Raw genomic sequence first — 17228 nt, forward strand, 5'->3', positions numbered from 1 at the left:
ACAGTAACATATAGTAGGGGACTTTAACACCCCACTTTCACCAATGGACAGATCATCCAAAATGAAAATAAATAAGGAAACACAAGCTTTAAATGAGACATTAAACAAGATGGACTTAATTGATATTTATAGGACATTCCATACAGAAACAACAGAATAAACTTTCTTCTCAAGCGCTCATGGAACATTCTCCAGGATAGATCATATCTTGGGTCACAAATCAAGCCTTGGTAAATTTAAGAAATTTGAAATCTTATCAAGTATCTTTTCCGACCACAACACTATGAGACTAGGTATCAATTACAGGAAAGAACCTGTAAGAAGTACAAACACATGGAGGCTAAACAACACACTACTTAATAACCAAGAGATCACTGAAGAAATCAAAGAGGATATCAAAAAATACCTAGAAACAAATGACAGTGAAAACACGACGACCCAAAACCTATGGGATGCAGCAAAAGCAGTTCTAAGGGAAGTTTATAGCAATACAATCCTACCTTAAGAAGCAAGAAACATCTCAAATAAACAACCTAACCTTCCACCTAAAGCAATTAGAGAAAGAAAAACAAAAAAAGCCCAAAGTTAGCAGAAGGAAAGAAATGATAAAGATCAGATCAGAGATAAATGAAAAAGAAATGAAGGAAATCATAGCAAAGATCAATAAAACTAAAAGCTGGTTCTTTGAGAAGGTAAACAAAATTGATAAACCATTAACCAGATTTATCAAGATAAATAGGGAGAAGACTCAAATCAGTAGAATTAGAAATGAAAAAGGAGAAGGAACAACTGACACTGCAGAAATACAAAGGATCATGAGAGATTACTACAAGCAGCTATACACCAATAAAATGGACAACCTGGAAGAAATGGACAAATTCTTAGAAATGCACAACCTGCCAAGACTGAATCAGGAAGAAATAGAAAATATGAACAGACCAAACACAAGCACTGAAATTGAAACTGTGATTAAAAATCTTCTAACAGGGCTTCCCTGGTAGCACAGTGGTTGAGAATCTGCCTGCCAATGCAGGGGACACGGATTCGAGCCCTGGTCTGGGAAAATCCCACATGCCACAGAGCAACTAATCCCACGCACCACAGCTACTGAGCCTGCGCGTCTGGAGTCTGTGCTCCACAACAAGAGAAGGCCGCAACAGTGAGAGGCCCGCACGCCACGATGAAGAGTGGCCCCGACTCACCGCAACTAGAGAAAGCCCTCGCACAGAAACGAAGACCCAACACAGCCAAAAATAAATAAATAAATTCATTAAAAAACAAAACAAAACAAAAACAAAACAAAAAATCTTCTAACAAACAAAAGCCCAGGACCAGATGGCTTCACAGGCGAATTCTATCAAACATTTAGAGAAGCGCTAACACCTATCCTTCTCAAACTCTTCCAAAATATAGCAGAGGGAGGAACACTCCCAAACTTATTCTACGAGGCCACCATCACTCTGATACCAAAACCAGACAAAGATGTCACAAAGAAAGAAAACTAAAGGTCAATATCATTGATGAACATAGATGCAAAAATCCTCAACAAAATACTAGCAAACAAAATCCAACATCACATTAAAAGTGTCATACACTATGATCAAGTGGGGTTTATCCCAGGAATGCAAGGATTCTTCAATATATTCAAATCAATCAACGTGATACACCATATTAACAAATTGATGGAGAAAAACCCTATGATCATCTCAATAGATGCAGAGAAAGCTTTCGACAAAATTCAACACCCATTTATGATAAAAACCCTCCAGAAAGTAGGCGTAGAGGGAACTTTCCTCAACATAATAAAGGCCATATATGACAAACCCACAGCCAACATCATCCTCAATGGTGAAAAACTGAAAGCATTTCTACTAAGATCAGGAACAAGACAAGGTTGCCCACTCTCACCACTGTTGCTCAACATAGTTTTGGAAGTTTTAGCCACAGCAATCAGAGAAGAAAAAGAAATAAAAGGAATGCAAATTGGAAAAGAAGAAGTAAAGCTGTCACTGTTTGCAGATGACATGATACTATACAGAGAGAATCCTAAAGATGCTACCAGAAAACTACTAGAGCTAATCAATGAATTTGGTAAAGTAGCAGGATACAAAGTTAATGCACAGAAATCTCTTGCATTCCTATACACTAATGATGAAAAATCCGAAAGTGAAATTAAGAAAACACTCCCATTTACCACTGCAACAAAAAGAATAAAATATCTAGGAATAAACCTACCTAAGGAGACAAAAGACCTGTATGCAGAAAATTATAAGACACTGATGAAAGAAATTAAACATGATACAAATAGATGGAGAAATATACCGTGTTCTTAGACTGGAAGAATCAACATTGTGAAAATGACTCTACTACCCAAAGCAATCTACAGATTCAATGCAATCCCTATCAAACTACCACTGGCATTTTTCACAGAACTAGAACAAAAAATTTCACCATTTGTATGGAAACACAAAAGACCTTGAATGGCCAAAGCAACCTTGAGAAAGAAAAAGGGGCTGGAGGAATCAGATTCCCTTACTTCAGACTATACTACAAAGCTACAGTACTCAAGAGAGTACGGTAGTGGCACAAAAACAGAAATATAGATCAATGGAACAGGATAGAAAGCCCAGAGATAAACCCATGCACATATAGTCACCCTATCTTTGATGAAGGAGGCAAGAATATACAGTGGAGAAAAGACAGCCTCTTCAATGAGTGGTGCTGGGAAAACTGGACAGCTACATGTAAAAGAATGAAATTAGAACACTCCCTAACACCATACACAAAAATAAACTCAAAATGGAATAAAGACCTAAATGTAAGGCCAGACACCATCAAACTCTTAGAGGAAAACATAGGCAGAACACTCTATGACATAAATCACAGCAAGATCCTTTTTGACCCACTTCCTAGAGAAATGGAAATAAAAACAAAAATAAACAAATGGGACCTAATGAAACTTCAAAGCTTTTGCAAAACAGAGGAAACCATAAACAAGATGAAAAGACAACCCTCAGAATGGGAGAAAATATTTGCAAATGAAGGAACTGACAAAGGATTAATCTCCAAAATTTACAAGCAGCTCATGCAGCTCAATATTAAAAAAACAAACAACCCAATCCAAAAATGGGCAGAAGATCTAAACAGACATTTCTCCAAAGAAGATATATAGATTGCCAACAAACACATGAAAGAATGCTCAACATCATTAATTAGAGGAATGCAAGTCAAAACTACAATGAGATATCATCTCACACCAGTCAGAATGGCCATCATCAAAAAGTCTACAAACAATAAATGCTGGAGAGGGTGTGGAGAAAAGGGAACCCTCTTGCCCTGTTGGTGGGAATGTAAATTTATACAGCCACTATGGAGAACAGTATGGAGGTTCCTGAAAAAACTATAAATAGAACTACCATATGACCCAGCAATCCCACTACTGGGCATATACCCTGAGAAAACCATAATTCAAAAAGAGTCACGTACCAAAATATTCATTGCAGCTCTATTTACAATAGCCAGGACTTGGAAGCAACCTAAGTGTCCATCAACAGATGAATAGATAAAGAAGATGTGGCACATATATACAATGGAATATTTCTCAGCCATAAGAAGGAACGAAACTGAGTTATTTGTAGTGAGGTGGATGGACCTAGAGAGTGTCATACAGAGTGAAGTAAGTCAGAAAGAGAATAACAAATACCGCATGCTAACACATATATATGGAATCTAAAAAAAAAAAAAATGGTCATGAAGAACCTAGGGGCAAGACGGGAATAAAGATGCAGACCTACTAGAGAATGGATCTGAGGATACAGGGAAGGGGAAGGGGAAGCTGGGACAAAGTGAGAGAGTGGCATGGACATATATACACTACCAAATGTAAAATAGATAGCTAGTGGGAAGCAGCCGCATAGCACAGGGAGATCAGCTCAGTGCTTTGTGACCATCTAGAGGGGTGGGATAGGGAGGGTGGGAGGGAGGGAGACGCAAGAGGGAAGAGATATGGGAACATATGTATAACTGATTCACTTTGTTATAAATCAGAAACTAACACACCATTGTAAAGCAATTATACTCCAATAAAGATGTTAAAAAAAAAAAGTCAGTTGAGGGAATTCCCTGGTGGTACAGTGGTTAGGACTCGGCGCATTCACTGCTGTGGCCCAGGTTCCATCCCTGGTCTGGGAACTAAGATCCCGCAAGCCGCATGGTGTGGCCAAAAAATTAAATAAATAAATTCAGTTGATTAGCAACCTTAATTTCCATTTGCCACCTTAATTCCCTTTGCCAGGTGGCATAGTATATTCACAGCATCCAAGGATTTGGACGTGGATATCTTTGGGCACCATTATTCTGCCTACCACAGACTCCAAGCTCTGTGAGGGCAGGAAGTAGATCATAGTTTATGCCGTATCCTCCAGTACCTGGAACATGGTAAGTACATAATAAGTGTTTATCGATTCACTGCTTCCTGCCCTGTGAGATTCTTGCAGGTCAGGTAGAGAGAGCTGGCTCTAGGGTCCTGCCAGAAGGCACATTGCTATCTGCTCATAAGTGGGCAAGAAAACCTCACGGTGCAGCCTAGAGACTCCTTTTCCAACGGAACTGTTTTTAGCCTGAGGATGTTGAAGACCAGGGCAATCAAAGATGTGGTTCAGGGCAGGGACCATTCATTCGTCTGTGTGTTCCCTAACACAGAGCCTAGTACACTTTAGAACTCAATGCATGTTTGTTGAAGGGTCAGAGTGGGACAGAAGTCCAACTGGGGTAGAAAAGCTGATAGCAAGGATTCCACTAGGGCATTGGTCAGGGTGGGAGAGTTAGAGGCCAGCTGGGGTCACTCCTGTGTGAGCACAAGTTTCTAAAGCAGGCAGTGCTGTATCAGTCTGGCCCCAAGAGCCAGTGTGGAGAATCAGGTCAGACAGGAAGCCAGCAGCAGGCAGTGTGACATGGTCGGCAAGAAACTGGCAGTGGCAGGGCTGGGTTCAAGAAGCTGGGTGTGGGTGGAAGTTAAAATTAAGGGGACACATTAGGAAACTGATGGAGAGTAAGAACAAACTTAACCACACCAGCTTCCTGCTCCATGCCCCAGGTTTTATACTGTTTCTCTGTGATCAGAGTCAATTCAGCCTAGCCAGAGGCCTCTGATCAATGGATGGTGGCCAAGGCCTGGGAGCAGGAACAGCAGCTGTGAGGGACTCTAAACCAGACGTGTGCAGGAGTCACAGTAGATACAAAACTGTATATGACACAGTCACCACCCTTGGGAAATTACAGTCTAGGGCAACAGTCAGGCACTAACTCTCATACAAGGTAGGAGATTAGAACGAAGGACGATTAAACTGAAAGCTCTTTATTTAAAAAAAAAAAAACAAAAAAAAACAAAAAAAAGACTTCTTTAACCTTTCCAGTAATCCTGTGTGGTAGATATTATTTCCTCCATTTTATAGATGAGAAATGTGAGGTTCAGAGAGGGTGGGTAATTTGCCCAAGATCACAGAGCTAGTCAGTGGTAGAGCCAGAATACAAACTCAGATTTCTCTTACTCTTTAGAGCCCACACTTCTAAACTCTATTCCATAAAAGCAAAAGCTGTTTTTCTCTTTTGCCAAGCATAATGCCAGGCATATAGTAGGCATTCAGTAAATGCTTAAAATGAATGACTCTTTTGAAGTAAATTTAATTCTTATGCTCCCGTACTCTGCACACGTTTCTATTATAGCTCTAACTTAGTACTAAGCTCTTGGTAGAATAAACACATTTTACTCATTCCAAACAGGACTTGAAATAGAATAGTTGTGTGTTTCTGAGCTTGCTTTCCTATCAAGCTGTGAGGTCGTGGGAGATAGGAACTACATCCTACCAACTTTTTCACCTAGCACACAGTAGGTATTCAGTAACCATGAGTGGAAAGGAGTGAAGGTTAACTTAGCAGTGTTGTAATCGATGGACTGGAAAGGGGACAAAGAGGATCTGGGCTGAAATGGTAGGGGCCCTCTTTTTCTTCCCAGTATTAGCATAGTTCCTGGCACACTAAAAGTGCTCAAAAACATTCGCTGAATGAATGTACAAATGAGTGAATCCTGCATTTACTCCACTTCTAGTTATAACAGTAGAATCCTATCTACTCTGGGTAGTTCTAGAGCCAGTAGCGATATTGTATTACATTCTGGGGCCCTCCCAGTCCAAGGAATTTCACACTATGTCTACAGAATACCCCTGTCTCCAAAGAAACCACAGTTCAGTTTCAAGTAGTTGTACCACAACCACAAAGGAATGGAAACAAATCACCAGAACACTGTGAGTGGGAGGCCCAACTCCTCTCATCCAGTGGAGAGTATTTCTAAACAAACACAAAGGGGATTACACCTGCTCCGGATCCTGCCAAAACAATAGAAAGCAAACCCAAGAAAATCAGACTGGCACCAAGTGAGAACCCAGGGGGGCCAAACAGGAAGTTTCCTGGAGGAGGAGAGATTCCAGGGATTAGTATAGGAGGTAGGAGGTTGACCTAATTCCACTATCTTCAAGGGATATGATTGCATGGTCTAATGGGTCATACAATTCAGGCCCATCATATAATTTTAACCAGAGGTAAGTAGAATAACAACTGACTTTTACTGAGTGATATTGAGTACCAGGCACTGTGCTAAGTATTCTTTTTTTTTTTTTTTTTTGTGGTACGCGGGCCTCTCACTGCAGCGGCCTCTCGCGGCCGTGTGCTCCGCGGCACGTGGGATCTTCCCGGACCGGGGCACGAACCCGCGTCCCCTGCATCGGCAGGCGGACTCTCAACCTCTGCGCCACCAGGGAAGCCCTGTGCTAAGTATTCTTTATCATTAGCTCACAGCAGCCCTGAGGCCGGCTAAAACTGCACAGGGAAATAATCAAGTCATGGGAGCCATCCAGGTAGGTGAGAGAAAAGATAAGGCGCACACAGTACCACAGCTGAGGACAGGAAGTTCAGATGTCAACAGACAAGAGACTCAGCACAGGTGTCTGCCTGACCGCCAGTCCTTTAAGCTGATGATTCCCAATCACAAACCAGAGTCATCTGGGGAAGTTTCTAAAGATAGCTTTCTGGGTCCCACTCAGACTGCCTGAGTCAAAATTTCTAAGAGCAGGCCCAGAAATCTGTATTTTAACCTATATTTTTAAAATCTATTTTTAAAAAAGTCACCCTGGGGCTTCCCTGGTGGCATAGTGGTTGAGAGTCTGCCTGCTGATGCAGGGGACACGGGTTCGTGCCCCAGTCCGGGAAGATCCCACATGCCGCAGAGCCGCTGGGCCCGTGAGCCATGGCTGCTGAGCCTGCGCGTCCAGAGCCTGTGCTCCGCAACGGAAGAGGCCACAGCAGTGAGAGGCCCGCGTACTGCAAAAAAAAAAAGTCACCCTGAATTCACACTTATTCATGTGTAAGTATTCAACACACATGGGCCCTTAAAGAAAGTGCAAATGCTAAAATAACCCAGGACGCTGCATGGGCTTGTTCCCAAACTGCTTCCGTTTAATCCCGGATATAACTGGTTCCAAATTCATGGCTCTGAAATCCTAGCATTTTGGGGCCAGTGGAGGTGGTGTTTCTCTGGACGACACTCAGTCTTTGAATCTGAGTCTGTCCCCAGATCCCTCGGATTAACCTGACTCCTTTGAGATTTTGTGCTACCTCAGGTGGTTCTATCCTCCCACCCCAGCCTTCTGCATCCAGCCAAAGCAGTGCTGAGCCTCATTAGAGAGGATGAGGGAGAGGATACATTGGACTCGGGGTACCAGCAATCAGAGCATCATGCAGTAAGATGAGGGTACTGCATGACCTGGCCCAACCAAAGGCTTGATATCTACTTCCTGTCAGAAGAGGAATGAATCTCATAGCAGTCCCGAGCCCACAGATGAGAAGGTGCCAGTGAGGAGGAGAATGAGAGGTCTGAGCTTGAAGGTCAAGCTAGGATCATCTCAACAAGGTTCTCAGGTTCTGAATCCTATTCATGAACCTTCCTTCTCCTGCATCAATACTCATCTCCATCAATCCCTGTCTCTGTCTTTACCACAGACAAACACCTCTGCTCAATCTTGGCAACCATCCACCACCCACAGACAAAAATAGCCCAGCTGGCCTCTGCAAGCACTTAGATTTCGATGATGGGAAACAAACGCCCATTTGGTTTACTTTCCCTTCAAAAGTCCAGGAAGCTTCTTGACAGAAGATATTGGGAAGGTTTAGTGAAGGCCAAGGATTTAAGTTTTGAAACCTAAACCATTTGACAGGCTCTGGGAAGGTGATAAAAGCCAAGAAACTTATGGTCAGTTTGAAACTCTTGCACTTTGTCTCATTCACTACATGTGGTAAGACATTCATCACAGTTGCTTAGATGCAGAAAAAATTCAACTGCAGTGAGGCAGGTTTGTGCCCCACAGAAGAAAGAACTTTCTAGTAGAGGCTTCCATGAGATGAGGAGCTGGCACTGGGAGGTGTGAAATCATTTCCATTGGATGTGACTGACTCATCTGTCAGCCATACCACAGATGTGAGGTTGGAGCAAGATGACCTTTGAGATACCTTCCAATCCCTAATTCCATGACTCTGTGATCATTATCACTATAAACTTTGTGGTAGAGTATCGGGGCTTGAGCTAGAGCGTAGAGAACATATGAGCTCAGAAAAGGCATAATTGAGAATCAGAACTAGTCATGTTCTAAGCGATATTCCTGCAAAGCTCTGAGGCCATAATAATTTACTAATATATAATCCTAAGAATTTCCTAGATGTTTCAGTCATTGAGAATCCAGACAGCTTCATCTCTGAGCAGTGTCTGGTAATCAGCTCTCTGTTTTAAAAATAGACCAGATCAGTCTTGCACATGCTCTTCTTTCTGTCTGGAACACTCTGATCCATCTGCATGTCTTGTTCCCTCCTCTCCTTCAAGTATTTGCTTAGTTGTCACCTTCGTATTGAAGCCTTCCTAGACCATTCTATTTATCCAGCCTGCCTTTTAATTGTAGTGTTTACACTATTTACATTTAGTGTAATTATTGACAGAGCTGGCCTCTAAGTCAACCCTCTTGCTATTATTTTCAATTTACCCCATCTGTTTTCTGTTCCTTTTTCTTTAAACTCCCTTCCTGCTTCCTTTTGTGTAAAGCAGAAAACAGTTTTTAGTGTTCTATTTTGTCTTCTCTATTGACATTTTAGCATTTCTCATGAGACTTCTGTTCATTTTAGTGGCTGTTCTACAAATTATAATATGCATTTTAACTTATCACAGGTATATCTTGAAATAATATTATAATATTATATCACTTCATGTATAAGGTAAGAAACATACAATAATATACTTACCCCTTTCTGGCTCTTGTGCTATTGTAATACACTTAATTCTACATACTTTATAAGCCCCACAAATTGTTAATTTTTGGTTAAAGTCAGTTGTGTAGACTCATGGATTCCTATTTTATTCAATGACTTATAATCTATTACTACTATTTTTTTTTTGATCTTCAAATTGTCCACACATATGACCAGTAGAAGTTATCTCCTATGTCCTCTTGGTATGTCCCCATCATTCTCTGAGCACTTTGTTACTTTTGGTAACAGGCTCTAGACTCATACTTCCCTGCCCTGGCCCCCAGATTAGCCATTTCTCCAAGGAGGCTTGATTCCTTTTAGTGGAAGGTGATATTCATAAACCAGGATCTGGGTATTCAGTGTGCTCATTGCTCCTAGAGTGTCATTTATTACTTCTAGGCCCCTATCCTCTCAGTGGACAGAGCTAGGAAATGTATACATACACACACACACACACACACACACACACACACACACACACACACATATATATATATAAAACACCCATGCTCATCTGTATCTATTTCCATGTTTGTCTATCTACTAAAAACCATGAGTTCTCCAGTCCCAATTCAATATCACAGGGTTTATCTTAGCCTTCCCCTTTTCATATTTGTAACTCTTTTCATTAACAATGAGTGGCTTTCATTATCCTTAATATATAACATATTTGCTCAATTCCCTTGCATGTAACCAATGCCCTGGCTACTCGGGCCAGTCCTCGGTTCTGCAGTCACTGATTCCCACCAGTGACATCAAGGGTGAATCCTTCCCCTCTAATCCCTGCTCATCATACTGGAGCAAAAACCTAGGCCCTGATGAAGGGCTCAGTAGGCCTGACATAGAAGAAGAGGAAATGGCTAGATTAATCCAAAGGTGATGAACTATAAAAAAGATGTGACAGGAAAATCAGGGAGCTTGGATGCTAAGAATGGCAGAGGATATGCCATGAATTTCAGGCAGGATGTAGAAGGAAAATATGCCAGGAGGTATGCTGAATTGGTAGAAAATGAAGGGGTGGAAACATCGGAGGTTCTGATAAAATTAGAGAATACGTATGGGGGGGATTAAGCATTCTGGAAGACCCAGTCATTTGCGGCTAGTTAGCCAAATGTCTAATTATATCTATACGTAAACTGGGCTACAGTGAGACCTGATTCCATTAGAACTTTTATTATCAAGTGGGTCCCATCTGGGAGGATTGCCATTCAGCAGACATTTTTCCAAACAGCGATTACAGGTGCTTCCCCTCCAGTAAATTAAATCCTTAATAGTAGAAGGGAAGGAAGCACATGCATGCTCATACACAGACTGAATATAATACTGGCCTCCAATCAAAAATCATCAGGAAGTCAGATTCCAAGGCAAACCCCTGTCCTAAAATGACTCTTTCATGATCAGATAGCACAGGTATCAAAGAGAAAAGGCACAGATGGAGCTTTTGCAAGTTCCTGAACCTAGAAGCCATGGGGTTCTGAGAGACAAATCCAGAGCAAGCCGTAAGTACGCCAAAACTGTGTGACAGAACAGTGGGTACATCTGCTACACTGGAGGTGACACAGGTCAGGGCCACGGCAGGGTTACATCTCCATCCAAAGCCAGGCGCTTGGATGTCTCCGTGTGTCAGTTTCCTCCTTCATTCCCTATGGTGGCTATTCAAAATCTACCCTCCCGGGGGCTTCCCTGGTGGCGCAGTGGTTGAGAGTCCGTCTGCCGATGCAGGGGATACGGGTTCGTGCCCCTGTCCGGGAAGATCCCACATGCTGTGGAGCGGCTGGGCCCGTGAGTCATGGCCGCTAAGCCTGCACGTCCGGAGCCTGTGCTCCGCAACGGGCGAGGCCACAACAGTGAGAGGCCCGCGTACCACACACACAAAAAAATCTCCCCTCTCGGAAGACAGCCTTGCTGGCTTCAGTAATAGACAAGAAGACTATCAGTCAAGAACTTCTTCCACCTCCTGTGTCTCTCTGCACCTACAAATTATTGCATTTATACCTACTCACCACTTCTTTCCTCCCCAATCACAGAAGGACATGTCCTGTCTAAGGCTAAGTCCTCCCGCTGCTCTCATACTCACTTCCCTCTCCCTCTCAGAAACATTGTTGCCGCAGACACCACTCTCAACCCCTTTCAGGCTCTTTCCCAAAAGCCATGAACAGGCAAATGTCATGAGCACGTGAAACATCAATCCTACATCCTTTAGCTATTGCCTTTTCTTTATCTTTCCTTTAACAGCAAAGTTTTTTTGTTGTTTTTAAATATTATTTTACATGTTTCTCTAATTATAAAACTAGTACGTGTTTATTACAGAATATTTGTACAAAACTATATAGGAAAGAATTATAATCTTGCCACTCATTTTCAGATTTCCATGTGTATATATCTATGTCTAACATTTAATAGCTGACATTTTCCTGGGTGTTTGTTGTGCCCAAGGCTTACCATGATCCAGTGAAGGACTTACCCATAGTTGCACATCAATCGAATCACTGGCTTAGACTATATTCAGTCCCAGAAAGTCTAGCTCCAGAACATAAGCTCTTAAATCAGCTCTTCATGCTTCTAATCAAAATCATACGTTATAGATAGACTGAGCATTTTTCAATATCACAAAATATGTTTTAGAAATGTGATTTCTGAGGCATAATCAAGATTTTTGATATAATGGTGTGTCACCATCCATTCAGTTGTCAACCCATGGCCCTTTTGCTCTCACTCCTCACTCCTCAACAACACAAACCAACCCCACAAGAGTGAAAGGTAACCTCTTTGATGCTAACTCCAACAGAAAATTTACAACTCTTCTCTTTCTGGAGTACTTAGCAATATTTGACACCATTGTCCCTTCCTTCTGTTATTTAGTCAGTAATATTTATTAAGCACCAGTGATGCAACGGGCACAGTGCTAAGTATCAGAAACGTCCTCCTCTAGTTGATTTCCAGGACATATTCTCCTTTGCTTTCCTCCTTCTCTGACCATGTTTTCTTAGTCTCAAACTTCCTGGTCCTCTGGTCCTCATCCCTGTGTTGGGGTCTTTCCCAGTGTTTCTCAGCCCTGGCTGTGCCTTGGAATCATCCGGCAATACGTGCCTAGAGACTGTGATTCAGATATTGAGTTTCGGCATCAGTATTTTGAAGATATTACATGTCCTCCACTCAGTCGCTTTTCCTCCTTTGTTCCTCATTTCAGGGAATGGCACACCTCTCCATCCACTCATTTAACCTAGAAATCTTGCCTTCTCCTCTTCTTCCAATCAATCACTATATCCTATTGATTCTACCTCCTTACTATTTTTTAAATCTTTCTATATCTCTCCATCTCCAATTGTCTTCAACCCATCATCATTTCTTAACTGGATTATTAAAATGCCCTCATAGTTGATCTTGCCTCACTTCAACCTTTGCTTTATTTTTGTTGTCCCACAGTGAACATAGCATTGTTGGGTTTATTCCTGATTATATAAATAATACAAGATCAATATAAAAATTGAAACAATCATACAAATATAAGGAAGAAAGAAACGATCACCTGAAATCACGCTACCCTGAGATTATCCCCATTCCTCCATTAATGTTTTGATGATCATCCTTTCAGGCACCTTTTTATGTTGATCAATCATATGATAAAAGGGTGTAAACCTTGCCCCTCACTGGGATTCAGATATTACAGGATGGCCCTGAGAGAGGAATAATTTTAAGTAGGAACAAAGAGGGCCTGGAAAGAGTGAATATATGATTGGAAACAAATGGAATTATATCATAATGCTGTTTTGCTTTGAATAAAGGGCACCTTTTATTTAAATAATTTCTTTGTACTTTCCTCTCTCTTTCTGTACTCTCTGCACCCACACCCCAAGTAATCAATGCTAAGAACTTGGTATGTATACTTTCATACCTTTTCTTCATGCTCATATAATCATAATGGTGTTGGGCTCCTCATTATAGTGACCAAAGTACAGATATTTAATCACTTGAGGTTTTATTCTCGTATGTACGAAGTCCAGGGCTACACAAAGTGATCAGGGAGCCGTTCCTTCCAACTGTCTGCCTTGTAATCTTTCACACTGTCATATCTTCAAAGCCATAAAATGACTGTAAAAGTGCCAGCTATCACATATCCTTATTTCAGATAAGAAAAGGGGAAGACCAGGAGTAAAAAAGAACTTCAGCAAACCCTCCATCCAAAACTTCCACTTATATCTCATTGGCCACTCCTATCTGCAAGAGAGGACAGGAAAAATACACACCCGCCCACAAGATTTTAGCGTTGTTGTTTTGCTAGCAGTAGATGTCTTCGTTTTCTAAAAAATGGGATCTGAGTACATATACACCTTTGCATATAGCTTTTCCCACTTAATCACACTTCATGGAAATCCCTCCAAGTCAGTATAGATCTAACTTATATTTTTAAATGGCTAAACAATTCCCCATGGCATGTGTACATCATAATTTATTCAGTCGCCTAATGGTGGGACTCAATGCCCTAATGGTGGGCATTCACTTTGTTTTCAGTGTTTTGCCAGCGACAAACAATGCAGCAATAAACACCTTTGTATATGTATCCTTTGTGCCCTGCTTTTACAGCTGACCCTTGAACAACACGGGGATTAGGGACAGCAGTTCTCCATACAGTCCAAAATCTGCATATAACTTAGGGTTTTTTTTCCCATATATACATAGTTCCTCTATATACGCAGTTCTGTATCCGCGGATTCAACCAACCGCAGATCGTTTACTACTACAGTATTTACTGTGGAAATAAAACCCCACATATAAGTGGGTCCACAAACTTCAAACCCATATCGTTCAAGGGTTAACTGTGCTTCTATAGAGTAGATTACCAGCAATGGCATTGCTGGGATGAAGGGCATATGCGTTAAATTTTTATAGTCTTCGCCTGATAGCCAAAAAGTTTGTAGCAATTCACATTTCATCGAGCAATGTCAAGTATTTCTTCTTCATTTTCACCAGCAGTAGGTGTTATCATTCTTAATGTTTACCAATCTGAAGGGTATAAAGTAAAATTACATTATTGCTTTAATTTTCATTAGTATGTTTTAAGTACATTACTGGACATTTAGATTTTCTCGTCTATGAATCGCATATCATTTACCCATTTCTACCAGGTTTGTCTTTCCTAACCAGTTTCTGAGAGCTCTGTGCATACTGTGGATATTAATCATTAATTAGTATAGTGCAGTTGGTGTACTAATATACCGTATGATAACTTTATTGGATCCTCTTTGCCTGCAGAATAAACTCTATGTGCTTTAACAAAGCCAGGTGTGTTGTCTGGGCAGGAGATGGTGTTCAGATGCCTTTGATAAGAACGGCTGGGCAACTGCCTTCCCTCCGTGTATCCATTTACACCCACTGATTTACACAGAAGTTGAACAGTACAACCTATGAGAGAGAGCCTGAATCTTATTCCTGGTTGGATTCAGGCACCTGATGGACTGGGATGGCCCTGAGGGAGGCATGATTATAGGTCGTGGGGGCCCTGAGAACTCAGTCATCATAGAGAAAAAGGCATCTGGCCTCTTGAATCAATCTAACATTTGGGCCAGAGTGCCCAAGGGGAACGGTGTTCTGGGTTCACTGTGGAGGCTAACACTGGAACTTGCTTCCCCTAGCTGCTTTGGCAGCACGTGTGGCTCCTGGAAGGAAAGGCCTTGTGTGGACCTTTAAAGAGCTATTTCTGTGAAGTTGAGCAGCCTTCACAGAACCCTTATTTGAACTGTACTGGTAAGAGCATTTTCCTTCACACTTTGCTAGACCAGTGGCAGTAATCTCTGGTCTTCAGATGCAGCAGTGATGCTCTGATTTCCACATTATGGAGCTCCATAAACTGCTAGGTATTTGTTCCAGCCTGACGTTGGCATCCTTGCTGAAGCACTAAGGCTTGGGACTGCAGAATTCCAGCCTGGCTAGACTTCATAGTAAATGATAACCTATATTGTTTCACTGAAACGTGGAAGTACTCCCCAAAGAGTCCCCTAAATACTTGATGGGAAAGATGTTGAAAATAACTTTGATTTCTTCCAAGGATCTTGGCTTCCTTTAAGTCAAGCTGGCGGGATACAGAGGATGTGAAACTGGGTATTGATGCCAGTGGGATTGCCACTATATACATCGACTGGTGAAGCCGCAAACTGGTCAATTTCATCCTCATTGTACATTTGCCCAACTCTCCAGCTTCATTTCCTGCATTTTCTCTGTCCCTCTCTAAGTTCTGGATATGTTAAGTCAGTAGTAAATTCCTCGAAGCATCATACTTTCTTTGTAGACCATAACTTCACATGTGCTGCTTTCTCTTCCCGAAACACCCATCCTCTCAGCCATATTGTTTATCGGCTAGCTCCTGTCAGCCACCATCTCCTTCAGGAAGCCCTCCTTGATTCCTCCAGTCTGGGTTTGAGGTCCCTCCTTAATGCTCTCATAACATCCTGCATGCCACCATACCCCACTCCTTCTATCAGACTGGGAGCTAGTTTCTTCAACACTGAATGCAGTGCCTGACGTATTAACAGATGCTCAATAATGCTTGTTAAATAAGTGAATTAATGTATGAAAAATTAAATGTCCTTGTGTGCTTGATGCTATACTCATTTCTTCTAAGATAAATAAAAGGCATGTATCCCCTGCCCTCAAGTGACTGACAATCCAGTTGAGGAGACAGAGGGTTTTTTTTGTTTATTTATATTTTGTTTTTTTCTCCTAAAAGCCACTAAATAATTATATGCATTTAAGATTGTGTAAAAAAAAAAAGATTAAGTGTAAGAGCAATGAAAATTGAGAGAAAAGGCCATAATGGGGCCATACACATAGCAAAAAGAGAGAAGATTCTGTTAGTGAACATCTCTATATGGTTCACCTGTAAACACGTATCAACTATTGAATATGTGAAGACCACTGTGCCAGTCATAGAAGCTACAAAGAGGGAAAATTACTGGGAAAATTTTAAGGGCTTATTACCTAGTTGGCACGACTTCAGATTCTGTTTGGAGGTAGGCAGGGCATACAAAATAAACAGGTAGCAAACATACAAATGAGTGTCATGGCTGGAATGATAAGGTAGGATCGCTACATAAAAATAAATAAAGCAAATCAGTGTTCACTTATTAAAACAGCAGGGATTAAAATGGAGATAACGTGCAGCGTTGTTGGGGGCGTGGGGAAATGCGTGCTATTATGCACTCTTACTGGTAGGGTAAATCGGTACGTATTTTCTTGAGGGCAGTTTGGAAGCATAGATCAAAACTTTCAGAAACATTCCTACTCTTTTGACACAGTGGTTCTATTTCTAGCAATTTATATTAAGGAAATAATCAGAGACATGGACACATGTACAGGGATATTAATAGCAGTGTTATTTTTAATGGAAAAAGTTAAAACAGCCTCAGTGTTGAACAATAGGGAAATGGCTAAATAATTTGTGATTCATCCGTATGATAGACCTTACTCAGCCATTGAAATCCTGTTTTCTGAGAATTTTAGCATCATGGGAAATTTTTCATGTCATAACATTAAGTGAAAGAGTACACAAAACTGTACACACACCACCCACATTCTGTGGCTGAGAAAACACTGAAGGGAAAGACACTCAAGGTGTTAGTAATGGTGGAATTGTGGGTAATTCTTTTTTCTTCTTTATCGCTTCCTTTATTTTCTACATTTTCTACAACAAGTATGTATTGTTTTATAGTTCAAAAATGGTTTTAATTTTTTAATGAAAAAATCGATAGGAAAAGATAGTTTATGTTCAAAACAAGATGAACAAGAGAGAGTAAACTCCCATTCACGCAGAATGGTTGGTAGTTGCACCCTCTCTTTGGCTTTCAGACTGTGTAGCTATAGCCTTGTTCTCTATAATCTTTGCAGTG

This window comes from Orcinus orca, chromosome 1 (genome assembly GCF_937001465.1).
Source record: "Orcinus orca chromosome 1, mOrcOrc1.1, whole genome shotgun sequence".
NCBI classification, from domain to species: Eukaryota; Metazoa; Chordata; class Mammalia; order Artiodactyla; family Delphinidae; genus Orcinus; species Orcinus orca.